This window comes from Pteropus vampyrus, unplaced genomic scaffold, assembly GCF_000151845.1.
Source record: "Pteropus vampyrus isolate Shadow unplaced genomic scaffold, Pvam_2.0 Scaffold123, whole genome shotgun sequence".
Taxonomy (NCBI): Eukaryota; Metazoa; Chordata; class Mammalia; order Chiroptera; family Pteropodidae; genus Pteropus; species Pteropus vampyrus.
The window spans coordinates 3,262,473-3,271,514 of NW_011888904.1; the positions used below are offsets into that span (position 1 = coordinate 3,262,473).

The 9,042-nt window shown below is 51.9% G+C and overlaps 1 protein-coding gene and 1 pseudogene across 1 annotated transcript in view; one reads left to right on the forward strand and one right to left on the reverse strand.

Annotated features, from left to right (window-relative positions):
- The window catches only part of COL15A1 (collagen type XV alpha 1 chain), a 161,775-nt gene that overhangs the window by 19,552 nt on the left and 133,181 nt on the right, over positions 1 to 9,042 (forward strand). The window lies entirely within an intron of this gene.
- On the reverse strand, positions 1,655 to 1,773 carry LOC111743822 (annotated as a pseudogene).

Consider the following 9,042-nt stretch of genomic DNA (forward strand, 5'->3'; position numbering starts at 1 on the left):
TAAGGATATTTGTCATTAGATTTAAGATTCACCTGGCTAATCCAGGATGATCTCTTCATCACAAGGTCCTTAATTTAATTATACCCGCAAAAGACCCTTCTTCCAAATAGAGTCACGTGAATAGGTATCAGGTATTAGGACACAGACGTATCTGTTGGGGGGGCCATCATTCAACCCACTGTAGTCAACACAGGCCATTGTTATTATTGCTTAGTTGTTTCTTCTCGCAGCTGCAGTTAGGCCTGTCCCTGGCTTCCTGCCTTGGGGTAGGGGAGTTGGAGTGAGGTGCTAAACCAAGCTCCAGATTCCAGCCTCTCCCGGTCAGCCCCATTTACTCTGGCCATTCTCAGGCCGAGTCAGGAAATTCTGCGTGAGGTTACACTGGCCACATTCTAGAATTTCAGCATGTTCGAATTTCACTAATCTGAGAAAAACAGCTCCCAGACACCTGTTTGGAGCCTTAGGTTTATGTTAATTGTTTCTTACACCTGAGCGGGCTGCGCTTGACAAACCATTTTCACGTTCAAAACCACATTTGACCCTCACTGCGTGAATTAGGTTGTATCACCCATTTTGCAGGTAAGAAAACTGAGACTGAGAGGGACAATTGTCCAAAGCTACCTTTTATGGCAGTCATAGACAGTAGTTCAAGGGAGAGGAAAGAAGGCTTCTGTCTCTGATAGTAATCACAATAGCTGCAATCACTGCTTTGTTAAATGTATGCTCTTGCTAGGCCCTCTGCTGGGTATTTTGTATCTACGATCTCAGGTCATTCTCAAAACTCTTCTGAAGTAGGTGGCATTATTTCTATGTTACAGTTGTAGAAACTGAGGTTCAGAGAGGTAAAGTGTCTTGTCCAAAGTTGCACAGTTTTTAAACACCAAGCTGGGATTTGAAACCAGATCTGGCTGAGTCTTTCTCCCCAGCACTATGCTGCTTGGAAATCCTTTTTCCAGCTCTGTAAATTTGTCAGGTCAGCCAAGATGAGAGCAGTGGCTGCCCAGTGGCCGTCCAGACCAGAGCCTCCAGCCCTACCAGACCTTCTCAGAAGATGAAGCCCATGAGGGGACTGTCTCTTGCTGGCAGCAGAGCCCTGCTCCTGATAGCTGTAGGGAGGTGCTGAATGTTGACTCTAAGTGCGATGGGGAGGGGCAGTCCAGGCAGTGGGAACAGAGAGGCAGACAGGCTCAAGGTCGCCGAAGGCTTGGGATAATCAGGGTGTGCTTCATGGAGATCAACCATGGGTTGAAGCGACGTTCCTGGAGAGGAACAGAGAGAGACTCAACTCTTGGCATCAGACAAACGAGGGTTTAAATCACCAGTTCTGGGACCCAATAGCTGTGTGCTGTTGAGCAAGTTATTCAACTTCTCTGTGCCTCTGTTCCCTCATCTGTGGATGGGGAACAGTAAGAGTGGGGTTGTTGCGGAGAACTTGGGGTGGTGATTTAGTATTACCTGGACCTGGGGAGCAGTGCAGACTTGCCTTGCCCAGGCCACACCTGGACCTGCTGAATCAGCATCTCTCAAGGTGGGCCAGGGTGTCCGTAATTTTATTTTATTTGTTTTTTATTTTTTTAGGCGAGGCAACCCTTGGTTGACCTCACAGATTGCAAGGAACTTGTCAGCTTACAATCCCTTATTTTTTTATTTTTTACGCCTACAGCACCTGGTCTTCCTAGGTGGTCTCCTATCCAAGTACTAATCAGGCCTGACCCTGCTTAGCTTCCGAGATCAGATGAGATCGGGCTTGTTCAGGGTGGCACGGCCGTAGACACGTTCGTAGTTTTAAAAATCCCCTCAGGATTCTGTGCCGTCGGGGTTGAGAACCACTACTCTGCAGATGAAGGACATTGGTGCCCAGGACATAGTAAGAGCTCAAAACCCAGGGACTATCGTTATGTGTTCCCTCGTACATTCATAAAACTAACATTCACTGGGCACCTGTCTGTGCCGAGCTCTGTGCCAAGCACCAGGTATCACCTGGACAGGTCAGCAGCTCATATTTATCCATCAGCCATTTCTAGCATTGCTTCCAAGAAAATGAGTCAGTTGGGTTCAACGCTTCGTGAAGACATGACCCAAATCTGAAATTCTGAGGTTTTACTGACAAGAAGGAAAATACAGAAAATGTACTCACATCAAAGGGACTAAAACCATGTGTAGAAAGTGCAAATCAAAGTTCTCTAGCTCTTTAAAGAGATTGCTAGAGAAGAAAGCTGCAGACTCCGTGGGCCCCTGGGCAAATATCTTCCCCTCTAATACCCCGACTTCAGCATCGATTACATGGAAACGTTTCACTGGGTGCGTTTTTGTTGGTTTGTTTTTAACCACAGAACCCTTTCTTCACACGAGCCTGTAATCAGAACCTAATATACTAAACAAATTCAGTCTGAGTGGCTTCGGTGTGAGAGTGTGTATGAGGGTAGGTGGGTGGGAGAGTGTGCGAAAGCATCCATGAGTGAATGAGTGATTGTGAGTGTGTGAATAGGTGTGTGAGTGTGTGAAGGTGTCAGTGTGCGTGAGTGTAGGATGAGTGTAAGTGAATTCGTGTGTCTGTGTGTGTATATGTGTGAGTGTGTGAATGTGGGTGTGACTGTATCAGTGTGTGTGTGAGTGTGTTCATGGGTGCGTTGTGAATAGATGAGAGTATGTGTATGAATGTGTTCTTAAAAGTGTGAATCTGTGGATGTGTGTGCGTGAGTGTACGTGTGACTGCACATGTGTGCGTGTTAGGGGGCCGGGGGCAGGCCTTCTCCTTAGCCTCCCCTCCTGCCGGTGGCCCCCTCTCTGCCCCTCCCTCATTCTCCCTGCTCCCCCGCCCTGGCCCTGTAGTCTGAAACCCTCTGGTCCAGCTGTCTACAGTGACCTTGCCTGCCCTGCCAGCCATTGGTTCTGTGTCCCCTTTCAGTGCTGAGCCTGGCAATTTTCAGGAGGCACGGGCTGTGGGGTGCCCTCTTCCAGCAGGTCTCTTCATGTTCCCATCCAGTGCCTCTCAAATGCCCCGGACAGGCTCCTTCTCCTCCAGGCCTGTTTTCTGAGTCTTTCCCTTGAAGAGTCTGGCCGTGTCCTCCAGAGCTGCCTGCCGGGGTGATGACTCATTCCAGCTGATGTCATCTTCAGGATTCAAGACCCTTATCACACTCAAAGAGTCCTTGTTCCCCAGATGGAAAAGGGAGGTCTGAGAGCAGTTGACTACAAAGCTCTTCCCAGATGCCCATGGCCGCCCGCGCCCGCCCATACCTGCGGGCCTTCCCATGCCTCCTGTTGCACGCGGTCCCCGGGGTGACTCTGTACCCAGGTTCCCAAAACGGGTTTGGGGAAGGAGGCAAAGGAGGGGTTTGAAGGCCCTCACTGCAGCAAGACAGCAAGACCCACCGAGGTCCTCCTGTGGCTTGTAGATGGCTCTCGCACAAGAGCCAGTTTCTGCCTAGTCCAAGAGGTTAATGTGTGTTTGTGTAGGGGGTGGTGGGAGCAGGCCTGGGTCTCAGAGCGAGTGACTCATATCACAGTTTTCCAGGCTAATCTCCCCAGTTCTTAGTTGCCGGGCCTCCTTATCCAATGATACTATTAGTTCTTTAAAGGCTACGAGCTGGAAGGTGGCTGTGAGGAGAACTGACGGGAGTGTGAGAGTGCCCGGCCCAGAGTCAGCCCCAGTCACTTGCCCTGGGTCCTGAGTGCTCACGACGTGCCAGGCCCTAGGCGAAGCGCAGCCCTCTATGTGTTGTCCTTTCTCACGGTGACGCTATGAACCAGGCTCTATGGCTATCCCAGATTAGTCTAGCGCTCAGGGAAGTGAAACAACTTGCCTAAGGTCACACACCAGTTAGTGGCAGACCTAGGACTCAAGCTCAGTTCTGTCTGACACCAAAGCCTAGGAGGTTAACTCTTACCTATGGCTGCCAAGTGGGAGAGCACATCAGACTCACCCAGGCCAGACCCTCGAAGACTCTTGTCATTGGGAGGAGCAGAATTCTGTCTTTTTAAAAATCTCCCTGGGTGACTGTGGTGTGTGGCCAGGTCTGGAACCTGTACACTATGCTATACCACCTATTCTGATTTGAATCCTGACTCGAATAGCTTATTATCCTCGTGGCCTTGGAGCAATAATTAACTTCTCTAAGCCTCAGTTTTCTAACCTGTAAAATGGGGATAATAATATTATCTGCCTCATAGAGAATCAGGAGTAAAGATGAAATGACTGGTGGAAAGCTCTTTGAACAGTGTGTGTCATGCAGCAAGCTCACAGTAGATCTTAGCCACCGATGCTATTATTTCCTGTCATTCATTCGTGGGTCACCCTTGCCAGCCTCTGTGCTGGCCCTGGGGACTAAGATGAGTCCACAGGGTCCATGCCCAGGAGCTCATGTCCAATCATATCAGAGAAGGAAGGGAACTGACCACCAGAATGCAGAAATGAGTGTGCTTGGGTGGAGGGATGGACAGGCACTATGGGGACGCAGAGGTGTGCAACATTTTCCCTCCCAGGTCACGAGGGGAGCCCAGGAGGCAGTGGTCTGTAACGGGCAGAGCCCAGCTTTGAGTCTTAGCATGGAGTCTTCAGTGCTGGCTCCTGCACGGGGGCCTCAAGTGAGTTACTTCCCCTCTCTGAGTCTTGATTCTCTCCCCTGCCAAATGATAGGGTAATCCCAGCCTTGCCTTCATCCTGGTGGAGGGAACAGGTGAAAAGATGCTTTGAAAACCAGAGAGAGTACCGCATGGTCGCCTTCCTGCCGGGGCTCTCAGCTGGGCGCAGCTCCTTCCAGCTGCCGGGCTGGGCAGCCAAGCTGCAGGGCTCCCACCTTGCCAGTCTCTGCCCACCTCTGGCTCCCTTCAAAACCATCCTTTTCTCAGTTAAGCCAGAGGTTTCAGAGAGCAAGAGAGTGAGAGAGGGAGAGAAAGAGGGAGGGGAGCTCACACAGTAAGTTCATTGAGCAGGAAAATTCCTATGCTATATATGAAAACCGGAAAAGGGAAGGAGGCGGTCTAAGTTTACATGTAGAAAAATGCTCTTCTGTAGTTCAGAAAAATGAGGTCTTTCATTGTTGGAAAGTCCAGGTCTCCCTTCTAAGTTGATCCAGGATTTTTTCCCTGGCAGGGAAACAGTTCTTTTTCTAAGAAATGCCTTGGTGGTAGGTTTTTCTAAGAACCTCTTCCATCTTCACTGGGTACAGACAGATCTCGTGCAGCACGAATTCTGTCGTGTTCACTTTCCTCAGGAGGGGAGTCAGGTAGAGCCCGGAGCTTCTGGGGACTCCAGCCTGGGTGGGGCAACGTTTCCTCCCAGGCAGAGCTGAGACATTTTCCTGGGCACAGCGCTCCCCTTCTCTGGCCAGGCTGTGCTGTCCAAAGACGCGGAAGTCTGTGGGGAGGGTTGGCTTTGTCCTGGTCCCTGCTGGAGTCATTTCTTCCATGCCTGAAGGCTGTGGGCTGAAGGATCTGACAGTTAACTGTGGTTAGAGAAATTGGAAAACAGACGGGAAATGAGGATGATGCGGATTGGAGGCTCTCGACCTGGCACGGGCCTTTGGAAACCGTCTAGTCCAAGCCCCTCGTTTCGCAGATGAGGAACCTCAGACTTAGAGAGGACAAGGCACCGCTCAACATCATACACTGAGCTGGTGGCAGAGTCGGCCTCCCAGGCTGGCCTTTTCTACTACCGCGTGCAATATCTGAGAGGCCATGGTGTAGAAGTTGAAGCCAACTTGTGTACGGTCCCAGAGGGCAAAGCCAGGTGGGTGGGAGCCAGGGGAGACGTGCCTGAGTTCACCAAGAGAAAGTGCTCCAAACACAGACTCGTCCAGCAGCGGTCAGGGGTGCTGTCAGGGGAGTGAACTCATAACAGTGGAAACGTGTAAGCAGAAACCAGATGGCTTTTTGGTGGGTATATGGCGGAGGAAACTCCTTCTCCAGATGGTGAGCTGCACTCTTTGTGCACAGATCTGTGGCTTGCTGAACTCCCAGCTTCTTGTCTTTCCAGGGAGGTGAGAGGAAGGGAAGACACAGGCTAGGAGGTCTGATTTGGGTACACGCAGAGTCTCAGGGGCCACCTCCCTGTAGGGGCATCCAAAGGGAAGCGAAAGAACAGTCCTGAGAAGATGAGAGAATGTCCCCCTCCCAGGCAGAATGGCCTGAGAAGAAGCAAGGGGCAGGGACGCCTGCATTGTCCGAGCCTCCCTAGCTCATGCTGTGGGCAGCTGAGGTATTGGGGACCTCCTCTTTCTCAGGGGCTGAGTGCAGGGAAATTCAGACCAGATGGGCCCTGCTGAGGTCCGCAGGGAAGTCACCCCCACTCTACCTGTATACCCCATGGCCTGCTGCTGGCTGCAACCCCTGGCTATAGCGACATGAGGTCTTCCGGATCTCCCGGGCCCTGACCCCGGCTGGCTTGAAGGAGTCAAGATGTTCCTATTAAAGCTGACTGAAGTGTTCTGTGGGTCTTCACAGCCATGGGTGGAAATGAGAGATGTGGGGAGGGCACCTTCTGTTTGCCCAGGCAGCTGGTGTAGGAAAAGGACAGAGGATGGGACGTAGGCATTTGGGTTGTAGTACTGGCTGGGCCACAGCTCCCTGGGTGACATCAGAGCTGCTCTCTTGGATCTCTTTCAGACAGACCTCTCACTCTGATTCTGTTGTTGCAATCCCGTTCTCCCAGTTTCCTCCAGTGCAGGCAAGGGTCCCTCACAGCTGTAACGTGGTAAGCCTTCCTTGGGTTTCGTGGAGGCGCAGTTGTCTGTGTGGCCACCAGGAGCCGCTGTCGCGTACGATCCTGGGGTGTCCTCAGCCTCCCACTTTCTGTCTCTTTCTGGCTTGTCTGCAGCCCAGGTTGACTTAGAGCTTTTTAGGGGCCTAAAATTCTAAGAAGCACAAGTACTGAGCTCGCGTCCCAGATGTCATCTGTGGGATGGAGCTTCGCAAAGCCAGATAGAGTTCTTGATTGAGGCAAGTTTTCAAAGCCCAGGCTAGCCGCGGGCACTCCTCAGGACCCCACAGATGAAAGGGATTGAACCAGCCCATTACGCAGAAGTTAAAACTGAGGCCTCACTGGGGAGGGGAGGCGCCAGATGTCCTGGAGTCTGTGGCTGAGAGGAGGAAAAGAGGCAAAGGTTCCCGTCTCCTCTGGCCAGGTCATCTCTGTGAAAGGAAAACCTGAACCCTGCCCTGTTTGTTTTTTATTGCTAGGATTCTGCCCCAGTTTCTAAAGCCTGGAAACTGGCTTTGGACTCCTGGGAGGAAAGTTGCACCCTGTGGTGACTGCTCAGATTTTCCTCTGCCGGTTCCATCCACAAAGCAGTCTGATTCTTCTCCCTGAGCCCTCTGGAGGCTCCACCCCAGAGATTTGCTCTGGAGCCTGAAACAAAGACCTGAGGGCAGTGAGGCCCCTGACATCTGTCTGTCCCTTTTCCTGAGGCCGCATTGCTGAGTGCCTGCTCTGTGCCAAACCCTGATGTGGGTGCTTGGAGGAGGGGGTGATGCCTGTGGCTCTGTGCGTAATGGGGGCAGCTCCAGTGTCTTGGGGTACAGCTTAGTGAGCCTAAGAAGATTCAGCCATGAGAAGATGGGGAAGGGTGTTACCAATGGAAGGAACAGCATGAGCAAAGACAGAGACAGGGGAAGCAAAGACGAAGCAAAGGGTGTCTCGAGTTTGGACTTTATCCTAAAGGTACTAGGGAGCCACTGAATGGCCGTGAATGGATGACTGCTAACTGAGACGTATGGATCGTGAGTTTCCTCAGAATCTGCATTCTAGGATCAACTCCATATCCCAGCACCACACAAGACACGATACGGAGGCTTTATAAATGTTATCGAATTCATGAATTGAAAAAGTGAGTTGAAGAGCCCCCATCGTAAATGAAGCTATCCCTTTGCATTTATGAAATGAAAGATTGAGACTGAAGTCAGAGTCAGACCCAGGAGGTATTTTGAAGGCAGTGAAGATACATAGAATATGTAAGAGTGGATATGACTCTGAGAGTCCATCTTGTCTAACTTCCTGAGGCACAGATGGGGAAACTGAGGTCAGGGACGGAGAGCAGCTTGCCCAAGAGCAGCGGCAGACCTGGGACGCCACTCAAGAACCCTGTCTCCCTGCCTGGGCCATCTTGTTGCTTTATGGCTGTGTGCATACCTGGGGCGGGGGGCGGAGCGGGCTCCTGGGCCCATGGACTCAGCATCATGGAGGAGGCAGGGAGCCTGGATCTCCAGGTGATGGATGAGCATGTAGTGAGGTCCTTGTTGGATGTGAGACCTTGAGCATGACCTCACTAACCGTAGTCTCTGCACCTGGCACTTCCTGTGTGCTAAGCATTTTAGGAACATTATTTTACTCAAGTTACAGTGTCCTATGAGTGAGGTATTATTATATGTGGAGAAGTATGGCACCCTCGCATGAAGGGCCCCAAGGTTCCTGAGGCCAGAGAGTTCAGTAATCAGCCCCCTATCAGCATGCCCCTTCAGGCTGACCTTTCAGGGTGGTGGGATGTTTTCCCACCAGCTGTGATCTCCACTCCCCACTTCCCCCGCAGCACGGAGCCATCCCAGGACAAGCCTATGGACCAAGTTGCTGGGCCTGTTTGTCTTGGCTCTTTGGCTTCTCTCCCCTCCCTGGTGACTGCCTGAGCAGGTGGCCCTCCTGCCAAAGGCCAAGGGGAAATGAGCCAACAGGCCCAGGCGCAGCCCTGAACATGGGTCACTCCAGGCCAGGGGTCGCTCCCTGCCACATCACACCACACCATGGGACAATGTGTGTGGAGGGAGGTGGGGGCTGCTGAGAGCAGGGCTGGGCTGACTTGGGCTTCCTCTAGATTTGTGGCTTAGCTCCCTCTGTGGCCAACCCAGTGGAAACAAGACCATTTAACTGGTGCCTGCACACTTGTCCTCTCTCGCATGTCTGAGGCCTGGGCGGCAGGGATTGTGGGAAGGGGCATCAGCTCTGGAGACCTGTGAGTCCAAGATACCCCAAAGCGGAATTGTATCTACCCTCTGTCCATCCTTGCTTCACTGCTCCATCTGCTGCTTCCTGGTTGTGTCTCCTGGTCATGG